Source organism: Pithys albifrons, chromosome 19 (assembly GCF_047495875.1).
Source record: "Pithys albifrons albifrons isolate INPA30051 chromosome 19, PitAlb_v1, whole genome shotgun sequence".
NCBI classification, from domain to species: domain Eukaryota; kingdom Metazoa; phylum Chordata; class Aves; order Passeriformes; family Thamnophilidae; genus Pithys; species Pithys albifrons.
In genome coordinates, this window is record NC_092476.1 from 2,976,094 (window position 1) to 2,991,281 (window position 15,188).

At 53.0% G+C, this 15,188-nt stretch overlaps 1 long non-coding RNA gene across 1 annotated transcript in view; it reads right to left on the minus strand.

The window, feature by feature from the left end:
• Positions 1 to 4,723: 4,723 nt before the first annotated feature.
• Positions 4,724 to 15,188, minus strand: part of LOC139680775 (uncharacterized) — a 44,242-nt gene continuing 33,777 nt past the window's right edge. The window contains exon 3 of the long non-coding RNA XR_011699410.1: positions 4,724 to 5,571. This is a non-coding gene — a long non-coding RNA (uncharacterized lncRNA). The remainder of the gene's footprint in view (positions 5,572 to 15,188) is intronic.

The window sequence follows — 15,188 nt, forward strand, 5'->3', positions numbered from 1 at the left end:
TTTCTTGCGGGCAGTGAGTTGCCATCACTCCTTCAAGCATCCCAGCCGGGATTCCTGTTTAATCCCTGGGGCCACCTCTGTGGCCATTCCCCCTGTTCCACAGGCTCCCTCCTCAGCTGGGCTTCCAGCTCTTACTGCTCCCCAGAGCACGGACATTTAGATCACATTTTATATGGAAAACACTAAAATGGCATCACACCTTTTAAAAAGATATTTCCACCTCGCTGCCTACAACCAGGCTCTGCCTCTCCCTCCCCAGCCAGGCTTTGCTATCAGGCCTCTAAGCCTGTTTAATTGAAAAAATGTGATTTAGGCTAATTGACAGCAGATGAGTTACATGGCTAAAAAGCAAGGGAACATTTGATGCAGCTGATTTATGGCAGCAGGGAACCAGCCATCCCAGGTCTTTGCATCCCACTTGCAGCCCCACTGCCAAAACAGTTCAGCTGGCAAAAAAAAAAGTAATTAGTGTTTAATTTCTTAACAATTTTTTTACCTTACTTTTAATTGCTCTACATAAAACTGTCCTAGAATTTTACAGCCTGGACCAGTCCTCTTTGCTGGTTTTAATTAGGGTGAGGCATGGCTGGCACATTAATTTAAAGAGGAGGGGGAGAACGTCAGACCATGTTCTGGGAAGGTTTTGCCATTACAAGCACCCAGACAACATCACCAGGCACCACACCAGCTGTGGGGAGCAAGACCAGTCCTCCCAGTGTGCAGCAACTGGTGGAACTGGGGGGAACTCCTCCCGCTCACACCAGGAAGGTTTAACTCCAAAAAAATCGTTCTGTTAGGAAGGAGCAGAGATCTCTCCCAGCAGGAGAATTTCCTCTCCTTGAAGGAAACCAAAACATGAAGGCTTAGAGGGAAAATGGGCTTAGCTTTGAGCGCTGCTCCCAAGGAGCTTTGGGGCTAATGGACATTCCTGAGGGATTGGGGCTGGAGACTCCCCAGCCCTGCAGCCCTTCCTGGGAGGGGGTTTGTCACCACACACAGCACACTGAGCCCCACTGGGACCTGCAACACAGCCCCAAAACACACCCACCCTGGGGGGTGCCAGAGCAGGAAGAGTCAGTTCATTCCTTGCAGGGACACCAGAACTCCATGGAGGAGTTGCTGTGCAGGAGGTGGAAAAGAGGAGGGAAGAGCACATGGACAAGCAAGAGGTGGAAATAACTGAAGAAATAGTTGAGAAATACCTGATAGAGGGAAATATACCTATTTCCCATTATATTTTCTAAGCTTGGCCCTACTTAGAAAATCTTGGGATTCCTGGAAAGGATTTTTCCAGGAAAAGACAAAGCATTAACCTCTCAATGAACAGACAGCAGGCTTGGATTTGCTCAGCTGTGTTGTCTGACAAATGAAAACCAACAATCAGCTATTTCATTCCTGGTTTAACTCTCTTCACACACGAAATCCCTTGGCACCATCACACCAAGGCACATAACCCCCCACCCCATTCAACCCCAGCCTACACAGTCAAGTCTAACATGGAAAGACCACAAGAAGAGCTTCAAGCTCACCTGCCTCCTCCAGCAACACGAAAACCACTCAGGTTCCCAGGATCCAGTTGCTGCTTCTCCTGCAAAGCACCATCCCAGCAATGGGGTTTCACCCCTGTGGGGAGCTTTCAACTGATTAGGGACACCTGGGTGGGGTTTGGGAGCTCCTAAGAGGTCTGGAGGGTGTCAATAATTGCCCCCAGGTGCTCAGCACTAAACAAGAATTAAACAAGTGAGCAAAGCTGTGGGCAGCCCAAAAGTGCAGCTGGCAGGGGGTCAGAACAAGATCTTTAAGGTCTCTTCTGACCCAAACCATTCTGTGACAATATACAAAACATTTTAACCATTTAAAAAGACCATTTTAGAGGCAATGAATGAGGGGAAGGTGACTGAGAACCAATGCTCTCCTCAAAGGGCTCTGGAGGCTTTAGATGAGAGCATGACCTGATGGGTTGGTTTAGTGGTGGCCTTGGGAGTGCTGGGTGAACATTGGACTCAATGATCCTAAAGGTGCTTCCCAACCTAAAGGATTCCAGGATTCAGAGAACCCCAACCATCCCCACCCCAGCCGTGATGGTGTTTGCTGGAAGCTTCCAAGTGTCCCTGTCTGTGTGGCCCTGTGGGATCCATCCTGCACACACCTGCAGCCACAGCCTGACACTGCTAAGCTGTCAAAACAAACATGGGAAGGAGGCACAGCAGCCTCCCAGTGCACAGCCATCAGCTCTGGGACACAAGCAGGGCCTGGCAGCTCCCCCCGAGCTGCTCGGCAGCTCCAGCAGATGCGTTTTATGAGCCCCAGCAGGAAAATAACATCCAGACAAGCATCTCTAACTGCCTGCAAATACACACCAGATGATGCAGGGACACATGAAATGGGACAGAAATGGGATGAGAATGGAACACTCAAAGTGGGGGGGATTGCTGGGTTTGCTCTGTGCTCCCCCCAGCTGCTCACCTGGCCTCCTCTTCCTCCTCCCAAACCCTCCCCATCCCAGCTGGACTCTGCTCTCCCTTTTTCCCAAGCAGCAGGATGAAAGCAGGCAAGGGGCCTTCTGCCCACTGAGCCTTCTACGGAACAGGATCTTCACATTAACAAGCCGAGGAAAAATAAATCCGGTTTCTCCAGGCCATGGCTCACATCTGCTTGTCCCCATCCTCCACACCCCAAGCCCTGGGGCACATCCCTGCCTCCAGCCATCCCTGCTCCTAACAACACCTGCACCTCCATCCATGCCTGCTATGCTCCTGGATGGTATTCCCTGGAGCTGGAGCTGGCTCAGGGATTACCCTGCAGAGAATTACTGAACTGCAGGGGAATGGCTTTAAGCTGAAGGAAGGAAGATTTAGATTGGATAGTGGGAAGAAATTCCTCCCTGTGAGCATGGGGAGGCCCTGGCACAGCTTTCCAACAGAAACTGTGGCTGCTCCATCCCTGGAAGTGTCCAAAGCCAAGTTGGAGCAACTTGGGATAGTGGGAGGTGTCCCTGCCCATGGAAGGGTTGGAAAAAGATGAGCTTTATGGTCCCTTCCAACCCAAACCACTCAAGGACTCTATGACAGCAGGATCACGTGTTACCCTTGACAGTGAAAACAAACCCAGGGAGTTTTCACCTGCTCCAGGTTGGCCCTACAAACCCAAACACCAGCTGCAAACTGTCCCAAGGGCACGTGGTGGGTCAGGACATGCCAGATGGGAGCTCACCTGAGCGGGAAGATCCCGGGCCAGGGCTGGGGAGGCTGGAGAACAACAGCCCCAAGTGCTCAGCCCCTGGCAGGATCAGCCCTGAGCAAAAAGGAGACAGAAATGGTGCAAAAGAAACTCCTTGAGCAGCACTGGCTGAGCACAGAGCACCCCCTTATCAGCACCCAGAGGCGCCAGCGGCTGCACAGCACACAAAAGGCTAAAGGCAGCCCCTGGGCCGGACTAACTAGTCTTAATATTTGCATTTGGTAAAGCAAACTAATAAATCCCCATGAGTTTGTCCGTGCTTCCAGTTTGTATTTCCTAGGGAGAATGACAGGCAGGTTTTCCTGCTGGTTACACAGGTAAATAGCAGAGCAGGCCCCACGCCCTTCCCATTTAACGGCTCCGTGTTTGCTCTGAGCCAGCCAGGACTATGGGACTGACTGACTGACTGGAGCAGACATTAGTTCTGAGCCCCAAAAAGTCCACATTTGGGCTCTGAGATCCCTGCTCCATCCCTAGATCCATCCTTGCAGCTCTCCTTTGCTCCGTCCCTGCAACCATAGGGCTGGGAGAAAGGCAGCACAGGTTCCAACCAGTGGGTCCATACAGGATTCCAGGCTGAGATTAACCCTGCAGCTCCCAGGCAAGGAATTCTGTTGGAAAAGGATGTCCCAGTGTGGGCACCAGCTCAGTGCTCTGCTCTAATTGGCAAGGGGGGAATCGGTCATAGGTTGGACTTGGTGATCTTAGAGGTCTCTTCCAACCTAAATGCTTGTCGGAAGCTCTCAGGGAGAGAGCCCTGGGGAGCTCAGGGTGTCCAGTAACACCAGTCTAACTGCTGTGCTGGTTTGCTTGCTAAGGGCCTGCTGTGCCAGAGGAACAAAGGCACCATGGGATGGTGACCACATCCAAACCTCCTCCCAAACCTGCAGGATCCACTTTCTACCAGAGAAAAGGAAGAGCAGACTCACCCTCAGCTTTGGACCTACCTCAAAAGGAGCAGTGATGAAGGGCATCAGTGCTCATGAGCCTACTGTGTATTTTAAATTAAAGAGTGCCTTTTTTATTTTAATGGTTTAAATGTTAAGAAAAAAAAAGAAAATTTCCATTTCATAAATACCTTTTCTACATTGCATTTCCACATGGCACCTTCCAGTGCTTCACATCAAGTGCACAGGGTGGGAGGGAACACACAGTCCAGGGACATGAAACAAAATGATTTAAGGGGAAATTAAGGGGAAATTTGCATTTCAGTGGCCGTTGGAGCAGGAGGCGTGTTAGGGACAGCTCAGCAGGCCAAACCATCAGGCAGTGGTGGTTAAGAGCTGCAGAAAGGGAAGAGGAAAAGGACAGGGGAGAACTTTTCTGCAAAGCAAAGGCATTAAAGTCTTGGTTGGGCTTTGTTAGGGCAGAAGTCTCCCAAAGCACTGGTTTCCTGTACAGTCCAACACACCCCCTGCAGCCCCGTGGTAGGACCTCGAAGGAGAGTGGCTGAGCCAAAGCAAATGGAGAACAACATCCAGCACTCACAGAGGAAATGGCTTTTATTAAGAAATTTAATTTTTTCTGAGGTGACATTTCCCCCATTGTGGAATCCTCCACTCCTTCTTCCCAATCCCACCTAGGCTGGGCTCCATGGGAGTGCTCAAAGACCCTCCTGAGGGCACACAACACCCATAGCACAGGATGAGCCTCTGCCAGACAGTTTTAAACCCAGGGACACTGCGGTGACCAACTCAACTTCTGCACCACGGCTCTTCCAAAGGCCATCCAGTTCTCACCAAGGGCATCAGTGGGATCCAGTGCAGGTCCAGCCATCTTCGTGAAACACCCAAAACCCCAAAAGGCATCAAAAAGAAGAACAGAAAGGTAAAAAAAATCCACAGCTGGTTCCTTGGAAGCAGGCAAGCACTTGGTCCTTCACAGAGAAAAGCACTGAGTGATTGTCTGACCCAAGAGCACTTTGCCATCCATCCACCGCCAGCACTTCCCGGCCAAAAGGATAATTTCCAAAGCCCAGCATAGAACAGCTGATTATGTCCTTACAGATCTGTGTGGGAGCTGGGAGCAAGGTGAGCACTGGGAGAAAACCTCTGGAGCTGAGGAGGGGTCTTGGAGCCCAGAGAGTGTGCAGGGGGAGCTGGTAGGGAGCTGTTTTCAGTGGTGGGTGTCAGGCAAGGACCTCCCACAGCCCTTGGTGCTCCATCGCTCAGGACAAGCTGCTGGTCCTGCTGTCCCTCTCCCCACGCTCCAGCTGAAGTGCCCGTCCTGGGAGGGTGTTCCTGGCTGTTCTGGCCATGATCAGTGATCAGTGCTGCAGCACCTTGGCTGTGCCCTCTCAGGTCCCTGCACCCCGAGCCTTCACCATGGACCCTGCGGAGGAAAAACACGGTGTTAACAGAAGCTCCAGGCTCAGGGGCAGGCGGTTGTGGTGGAGCAAATCATGTTCCTTCTTTGTCACCAAGGGAAATGTTGGGAGCAATGTGTAAAGGAGGAGATGAGGCAGCCCCAATGCCTCTCCTAAAGGCATCTTTGGCACCTTAAGCTCACCCCACCCTCAGCAGCGCCGAGGGCCCCGTGCTTTGGAGGCTGAAGGGGAACTTGAGGCTGGAAGAGACCCATTGTGACTGTAGGGTCCATTTCTAAGCAGACTGGGAGGAGCTCTCTCATCAACATCTTGGTGACAGCTGAGCCACCAGCACTGCTGTTCAGATGGGGAGAGGGAGGATATGCTGATGACACCCCTGGGAAAACCAGCATTACTCAGCCACATCGCTCCAGAGAGCCCAAAAGCAGCACCAGCCCCAAGGCTGGGCTCCTGTGGCATCAGGAGACATCAGATCAAGGTGCAGGATAGCACGAGGGTGGATAAGAGACAGAGCCAGGGGCTGATGGAAGAAAACCAAATGGCCATTTCTGTGCACAGACAAAACAACAGCATCTGGGAATGCAAAGGAAGGGAAGCAGCTCATCCTGCTTATGTGTACGTGGGCTGCCTTACACGGTCCAAGGGATGTCAAGTCATGGATTAAACATCCCAGCACAGAGCTGGGACACGAGACCACCCTGCTGGAGCCAAGGACTCCACGGGAGGAGTGCCTGTTCCTGTGCCCTCACTGCTGTCCTGGGCAGAAAGGGGCTCCTTTTCACAACTGCCACAGACATTTGGAAGGAGATAGGGAGAGGAAAACACAGACAGCAGAGTGAGAATGGACCTCATTTATGCCTCTATTCATGGGATCTCTACCTACAAGCTCTAAAATTAAGTAGAGGATCCAAACCCCACTATTAAGTGTGGCACAAGCAGCTCCCATTTGTCTCAGACAAGCTCTTGGCCTATGTAGGGAATTAAATAATTTGCTCTGCTCTTTGATTCTCACCCTGCTGGCCTCATAGGATCATAACCAGCTTTTCTCCCCAGCAAACCCTTTCCTCACTCCCCATCCTGTTCCAGAATCAACCAGGGGCACACAAAAAGAAGGCAAGAGGTTTATGCTCATTTGTGCCACACTTATCTTCTGTTTGCTTTGGACTTCACAAGGAATATGCAAGATTGGCACCTCCTAGCCCAGATATCACACCCTCAGCAACCCAGTGTGGAGGCACAGACCAGCCCCTCGAGCTCCTTCCCCAGGTAAAGCCTGAGCACCAGCCCTGGGCTTTCAGGGAAGGAGTGAGCGCAGCATCTCCCAGTTTGCAGAAGTCTGTGCACAAGTGTCCCTGGCTCTTGTAAATGTGTTAAAAAATAAAACCCTTTAAGAGCTTCCAGATGTTCTGTTTGTGTTGTGGTGTTACCCAGCTCCATCTCCAGAGGCCAATACACAGCCTGATGCAATGGCAGCAGCCAGGGGGAAGGCAGGGGGGAACAAGGAGGTCCAAACCCTTTTCCCTCTTTTCCTTCTATTAACTCCCATGCTGCTGGGAAACACGCTGAGAGCAGCTGCAAATCCTGCTTCCTGCTCCGAGCATCTCCCTGCCTCAGAAGCATCACCGAGGTTTGCAAGGCACTAACCCCAAATTCCCAGGCTCCAAGAGCACTGCTCAGCGGGATCTGGGACAGGCAGGGAGCTGAAATACTGATAATGCCTTCCCAGAGGCACCCAGTGCTCACCAAGAAGGTCCAGAGGGTCTAAGCCCACCGCATCCAATCCACACCCACCTCAGTGGGCCATGAAGGTTCACCAAAGCGCGGGGGGTGAGGATGTGACGGGCTCAGCCTGGGTGTGCCCGCACACGGCCGTGTGTGCCCAGCCCGCCCGGCACTCTTTGCACAGGGCGTTGCGGCTCCGGCGCTGCTTTTGAAGTCGCCCCGAGCGAGCTGCGTGCTCGGGAGCAATCAGAGCTCCATAAAGCGCGATAGGGCAGCGCTGGGCGCAGGCTCTGATCTGTTATCTGCCGGCCCCGGCGGGGCAGGCAGCTCTGCGGCTCAGTTCAAAGCCTGGCGGTGCCCGCACATCAAAGGCGCTTCCTGATGCCTCCGGCCCGGCCAAGCCTTTGGGCCAGCGCGGTCCCTGCCGGGATGCAACAGGAGAAGGGATGGGGCAGGAAGCATCGCTGCAGGAATAGAATCATAGAATCATGGAATCGATTGGGTTGGAAAAGACCTCCGAGATCATCAAGTCCAACCCTTGGTCCAACTCCAGTCCCTTTACCACATCATGGCACTCAGTGCCACGGCCAATCTCAGTTTAAAAACCTCCAGGGATGGGGAATCCACCCCCTCTCTGGGCAGCCCATTCCAATGCCTGAGCACTCTCTCTGCAAAGAATTTTTTTCTGCTCTCCAACTTAAATTTCCCCTGGCAGAACTTGAGCCCCTGCCCCCTTGTCCTATTCCTGAGTGCCTGGAAGAAGAGACCAAACCCTACCTGGCCAGAACTTCCAACAGGAGCAATGCATCCAGCCCGAGGGCTGCTGCAGGATGTGCCCCTGCCCGCATCAGGGACAGCAGCGTGTCCTTAATGCATAGATTAGGTACATTCCAACCTTTTGGTGGGGAAAGGAGCCCAGGCTGTTTCAGTGCCATGTGGGTGTCCCAGTAACTCCTCACCACAGGATACAGCACATCAGTTTATCCCAAAGACACCTCCACTGAAGGATCATCCTCCCCAGACCTCACTGACCTGGACAAACCCACTCCTTCCCCACCACTGCACATTTTCCAGCACTAAAACCTCCACAGACAGCAAGATCTCAGGTGCAATTTATTTTTTCCCTTCCACATTCCCCACACTCCCCAGTGAGGCATCATGTGCTTCTCTGTGCCCTGGACTGCTCCAGCCCTGGGAGCAGCAGCACAGCCAGGCCACACACCACGAGCCCTGAGGCCACCGGTGTCTCCTGGACAGCAGCCCCCGTGTTGTTGTGCTCTCCATGAGCCCACCACAACATCCCAGGAGAGCAGGGGGGAGGCAGCAGGCGCTGGAACAAGGGCTTGAGCTGCCTCCACGCTCAGCAGCATCCCGGGAAAGGGAGTGCATCCATGCAGAGCACACAGAGCAGGAGGTGCTGAGTCTGCAGCAGGAAGGATGATGGGCTACACATTTGGAGATGGGGATCTGCCTCCTGCCCCATCCCCCCAAACATGTGTTTTCTGGGAGCAGAGCAAAGCATAGGAATAGAAATGGGACTTTTGGCTGCTGAGGACGGAGCATCCCATCTACAGACAGCACAAGCACAGACTGTGTGGGCAGCAAAGGCAAACAGGAAAGGAAACAACAGGCAGGGAAACGATCCTGGCAGTGCTCCCATCATGGCTCACACACCTCCCTGCTGCTCCCTCCCCCGGGTGTCCCTCCCTCAGACCCCTCGCCCTGCTCAGACATGCTCCAGTTCCACTTTTACTGTCAAAATGCTTCCCATCCAAAGGGCTGGATTTAGAAAAATGCAGCCAAAGAGCTACAGCCTGTTTGCAGGAACCGGTCCCAGCACAGCTGCATTAGCCCCTCGTGGCACTGTCCCTGCACACCCACCCAGGCAGGGCTCAGCCTGGTCCCAAACCAGGGAAAAAGAAAGGGAAGCCTTGACAAGTCCCAGTCTGTGGGGGGGAAACTTGGACCTGGACACATTAAGGGACCTGCAAAGGGATGGGACTTCCCACCTGCACATGCTGGTTATCCTTATCCCTTCCAAATGTGGAGCAGGGCAGGATGGAGGTGAGGGGCAGCAGGAGGAACACCTGGGGTCATGCTGTACCTGTCACATGCAGACAGGATTTTATCCCAGCTTTAAAGCAACTCACATTTAGAGACACAGGTTTATTCACATGCCCTGACGTGCTTAATGACCAAAGTGCTCCTCAGTGAACCCAGAGATGGATTGTAAAATAAAGTCAAATAAAGTCAATGAGGCAAGTGGATTAAAGCAAAGTGAAAAAGCAAAAGATCTGAAAGATGAAACGGCCCCACTGAGTCACAGCCTGTGCCTGCCAACACACAGTGTCCTCCCAAGCCTCCTGCAGAGGGTCCCCTGCCACCACTGTCCCCCCAATACAGGCAGCTGCCCGGGCAGGTCGGGGCAGGGTGTGACCCTTGTGCTGCTGAGGGGACCAATCCATCATTCTCTGCTTGTTTCCATCACTCTCTGCTTGTTCACACGTGTCCCATCTCACTTGGGGCTCCTCACAACTCCTTCCTCCCCTCCTCCTCCTTGCCCAGCCAGCTTCTCCACCACGGGCAGATCCCCACACCATGGGCCAGCTCATGTCCACAGCCCACCCAGGAGCTCACATGGGTGGGAATCTGGGATCCTTGGGGAAAATATTCTTGATGTGCTGCCTGTTCCATCACCAGTGCTGTGAGATGTCCTGCATCATAGAATCATGAAATGGTTGGGTTGAAAGGGACCTTAGAAATCATCACATTCCACTCCCCTGCCATGGGCAGGGACACCTTCCACTGGACCAGGTTGCTCTATGTCCTGTCCAGCCTGCCCTTGAACACTTCCAGGGATGGGGCATCCACAGCTTCTCCGGGTGAGGTCAGGGGGTCCTGAGCTTTGCTGAATGATCTATAGTGGTGTGCCAGGGTTGGAGTCTCATTGAATGAGGCTTTAAGTTGGCTACAAAGGAACCCCTGGACTCAGTGCAGCCCTTTGACACCACTGCAACCCCACTGAGCTTTCTCCTTGAACCATCAGGTTCAGCTGCCAGAGCCAACCTAATGCCCAGAGTTTCAATCCAAAGCCATCATCTCCATTTACCAAGCTAAGCATGAGACACAGCAGCCCTGCCAAACTCCCAGACAGCCTCAGGAGAGGTGTCATTAAACCTCCTCAGCGAGAGGAAGCGAAGCAAGTGGTTTGTTCCCATGCCGCCCTTTCTGGTAAAGTGTTAATAACTAACCGTGGCCCAGACAGGTGTTGTCAGCTCTGAGTCACTGACCTGCCCCACTGCAACCAGCCCTGAGTCACAGACACACCGTCCCCTCCACCAAACACCCACCCCGGGCCCCACGGGAGCAGAGGGGTGCTCAGTGCCAGGCAAGCTGGGGGGCAGACTGTGGGAGATCCCCTCAGTCCTGGCTCTTTAACCCAAAAATAGCACAGGGGATTCCAGAGCTCCCCCTAAGAACTGACACCTGGAGAAAACTCGCAGGGTTGAGGTGCAGCAGGGAGAGTGTGCAGGAAGGGTCCCCCGGCCGCCACAGCAGCATCCTGCACTCCAGGGATGTGGAAGGGAATGGCTGTGATGGTCAGGGCACCCTGGCTGCATCCCAGAGGATGGGGGTCCAGGAGAGATGCCAGGGAGGCAGGTGCCCACAGGTGAGCACTGGCAGTGGCTCAGCCCCACTGAAATGCACTTGAACACAGCACCTGCTGCTCCCAAAGCATCACTCCCAGCATCAGCTGCAGTTTCCTCCTCAAAACCAGTCCTGACCAACCCATCCAGACTCGAGCACAGATGCTCACCCTAAGGAAGACTGAAAATAGAACTTTAAAGCCCCCAACAGAAACACCCTCGAGGACTTTTTTGCTCCCATACTCCAACCTGTTCTGCCCGCACCACCTCCCTCTCCGGCTCTTTCGAGCAATTTTTCCCCCTCCTTCCCCGCAGGAAAAGGCCACGCTCTTTCTTGAAAGCCATGTGTCACCTGGAGACTGACAGGCGGGTGAAGGAATGAAGAAAGTCCCATTCTCCTTCATTTTTGCAGCGTGGTGATAAGCACAGAGCGATGTCAGGCTGGGCCAGCACAGACTCCGGGAGTGGCTGGTTTCGGGAAGGCTCTGGCACCCCATGACAGTTCTGCTGCTTTATTAAAAGCATCCCCACGGTGATAACCCTCTGACAGGCTGATGGATGGGCCCAAGAAGCAAAAAAATTATGTTCCCTGAGCATGAACTTTGTTTCTATCCCAGCATTTTTGCTTCTCCTGCCAGAACTCCAGCAGCCCCTGCTGTGGGCAGATGAGCAGCAACCCTTGGTTTCCGTCATCAGCAGGAGTCCTGATGATCCATTTGATCCCTGGGCTCTTCCCCCTCCTCATCAACAGGGAGAACTCCACCCGCTTCCTGCTCCATCAGATGCAGAGGAGCGATGCTCTGCAGCACCTCCTGCATCCAAGAAAAGGTCAGCAGGGATGGATTCCCAGGATAAAAAGGATCAAAGGATCCTCATTCCCACACCTCTCTCTGCTCCCATCTTGGTGCAGCAATGCACTGGCTCACAGGATGGAAAAAGCACTGCAAAACCTCCGTGTCTGGCTCCAGGGAGGTGATGGGTTTGGCCATGCATCCCACAGGGTCCCATCCCAGGGAGGAGCTCTGCTTCCCACGTCCTGGGCATGCCCAAAGACCTCACACCTGGGTCAAGGTGTTTTCTGGAAAGCTTTGAATCAGGGAGAGATCCCAAACAAGGATGCAGAAGCCACACTGGAGTCCTGCCCTGCCACCACCCCTGCCCTCTGAGATCAGCCCCACAGGGATGGGAGGGAGGGAGGGAGGGAGGGAGGGAGGGAGGGAGGGAGGGAGGGAGGGAGGGAGGGAGGGAGGGAGGGAGGGAGGGAAGGAGGAAAAACCATCTGTCTGCACATTTATTTTCCAGCTTTGAGCTGATTTCTATCCCAGGGGATTACCAATTTAAGCAGTGTTTTTTCCTGTTCTGACCCTAAGCTGATTAATTCCCTGTGCCCCCCTCTCTCCTCTCTCCCCTCCTTCTTTTTCATGAAAAATGAGGATATGAAATTCCAGTGAAGTGCCAAGGCAGAGCTGGGTGCAGCCACGCTGCAAGCAGAGCCCAGGCAGATACTCCCCCAGCCCCACAGGATGGATCCTGCCCCCCCTTCAGAGCTTCAAACCACAGTTTTAAGATCTTTATCTTCTTATCCAAAAGGAACTGATATCCCTGAGGGAGAGGAGAAACCTCCATGATCCCAGTTGGTCAGAGTGAGTGAGGCCCATCAGCACCAGCACCACTCTCCCAGTGCAATGGAAACTGCTGATTCCAGAGGCACTGGTGGGACTCATCCAGGAGCAGCACAACTTGCCCTGGCACGATCCAGCCGTGCTTCCCAAGTGGAGGAGCCTCCTTTTCCAAGTGCCATCACTCACAGCAGCCCATCAAGCCATGCACCCCCCTCCCCGGCACACCAGGGTTTGCTGCTCCTTAAGGGAGGAATTGGGGAGGCTCAGGATTAGGGGATGCAAAAAATGCAACTCCTGGGGAGTCTCCAGGGCACCTCCATCCCTCAAACACCAATTAATTGTCCAAAACCCCAGAGCAAAGCCAGCACAGAGCCAGGTGTGCCAGAACAGCTCCCACCCAGGCACAGCCACCGCAGGAAAGCCCAGAACACACCCATCCCTATAAAAAGATAATTATACAATCCACGGCGGGAAATTAGCACAGCAAAACACTGTTTAATTCTCACAATGCACCTCAACGAAGGATCAAGAGGTACAATTACCTCTCACCTGCAGTGAGATGGGCCCTCAGGTCAGGATTAGGGCTCAGTGCTAAGGAAGGGTGGGAACCCTCATCAACTGCCCTCACCCAAAATGTGGAGTTCAGAGAGGGGCAAATTTGGGCTGTTTGCCCCTTCTGGGTCCTTGAAACTGGAAAGCAACAACAAAAATCTTTTATGTGCATAAGTCAAGGCATGAGTTTGCACCATAGACTCACTGGTCTTTTGTTTTCACATCATAAGGCATAAAAAAATAGGGATTTTTAAAAATTACTACATTTAAATAACTTCCCTTTAAGCGGAAGAGAAAAAATGAATAAAACAACCAAGTCTCTCAGCTGGTCCAGTCCAACCCAAGGAAAAGAAGCTGAAAGAATAAAATAACCCTCCATGAACCAAACCCTTCACACAACCCAAACCCATCCTCATCTGACAGGAATCAGGGCAGAGCCTTCATCCCACTTGGAGCACAGCTCCAGGCTCTCCTCATTCCCTCCTGATCTCAGACTCAGGCTCAGAGTGACCACAGACACAGATCTTCCACCTCCTGCCCTGCAGGGCGTCAAGTGAAAGGGAACAAGTGGAAGAAATAGGTCTTTGTTTTCACTCAGATTTGCTGAAAGTGGGGAAAAGCAAGTTTTCCAAAAATAATTTTAACCAACTTAAAAAAAAAGAGAAGGTTTCATTGCAGGCCCACTCCCACAGACCTACTGCTGATCATTCTGGAAGTCAAACTTATCCATGTGTGGCCACGTTTGGGTTGGCACTGCCCGGGGACACCGGGTCACGTTCCTCGGGGGTCACCCCAAAATCCACCCACCCACCCACCAGCCCTCAGCAGAGACAACGTGGGATGGGCTCAGGAATTCAATTCTGGGATGGGCTCATGAATTCCATTGTGGGATGGGCAAGGGTGAAGGTGAGGGTTGGTTTGGTGCCCACAGGACCATTCTCAGCTGGAGGGGGAGGACGCAGCACCAGCCATGCCATAACCTCAGTGGAGGGCATGGAGAAATGTACCTTCAGCCCAGCGATTCCTAGAATTAATCAGGAATTTTTTGAAACTGTTACTGGCTGTGAAATGCCAATGGGTTGAAACTTAAAACTTGATGCAGGAATATGAAAAAATGTAGGTCAGGAAAAAAAGCACCCAAGTGAAAAGCTCCTTGTTCCTCGCTGCAACGCCTCGGCCGCCCGGCCCCACGGTGCCATCCCTGGGTGAGAGGCTTGGGAAGGGCTCAGAGGTGGGATGTGCACCTGGCACACGGCTCAGACCTCAGGGGTTTTGGGGGCACAGCAGCCGTTCCTGCGGTGCCTGTGGCCAGAGGACACCGGCGGTGCCGCCACACCGGAGCTCCTGCTGCCAGGGCACGCTCAGCCCGCCCCGCCCTGCCCTCAGCCACAGGGCGCACACGGATTCTGTGCCATCCCGATGTTTTTTCCCACTCGTTTCAGGTATTCTGCTGTTTAGTTTAAAGCCCAAACTGCAGCAGAGCCATAAACGCCTGTTCCCATCATGGCACAAAATCACTGCAGTTTCCAACGTGCCCTGGGGCGCAGGGAGGGGAAAGTCAAAAGGCAGAGATTTCCCGACACAAACATGGAATAATTAAGGTTGGGAAGGACCTTGAAGATCATCAAGTCCAACCATTAACCCAGCAGTGCCAAGGCCACCACTAAACCATGTCCCCAGCAACAGTAAATACAACCACAGCAGTGCTACCATTCCTCCAACAGCATCCTGATGTTTGATCCCAAAAACCTGCCAGCTGGGATATAAAGCCAGGGAGTTTCATGGGTCCCATTAAAGAGCCTCAAAACACCCCAGAGACAAACAGGATTTGCTTAGGACGGGGAAACACCAGAGTATTTGTCACACAAAACCTCTGGGATAAATCCCTTCAGCTCAATCTGCCCATCCTCACAAGCATCTTCTTCCCCTCACTGATGTCAACATAAGATCTGCAAAGAGCTGGATTTTTGGAGAAAATCCACCTTCCAGAAGAAATGGGCACTCCCAGCCCTCTCCCCTCCCGAGCTGGGGAACAGCTGATCCCTTTTCAACACCTCCAGGTATCAGAGCTCTAATTTA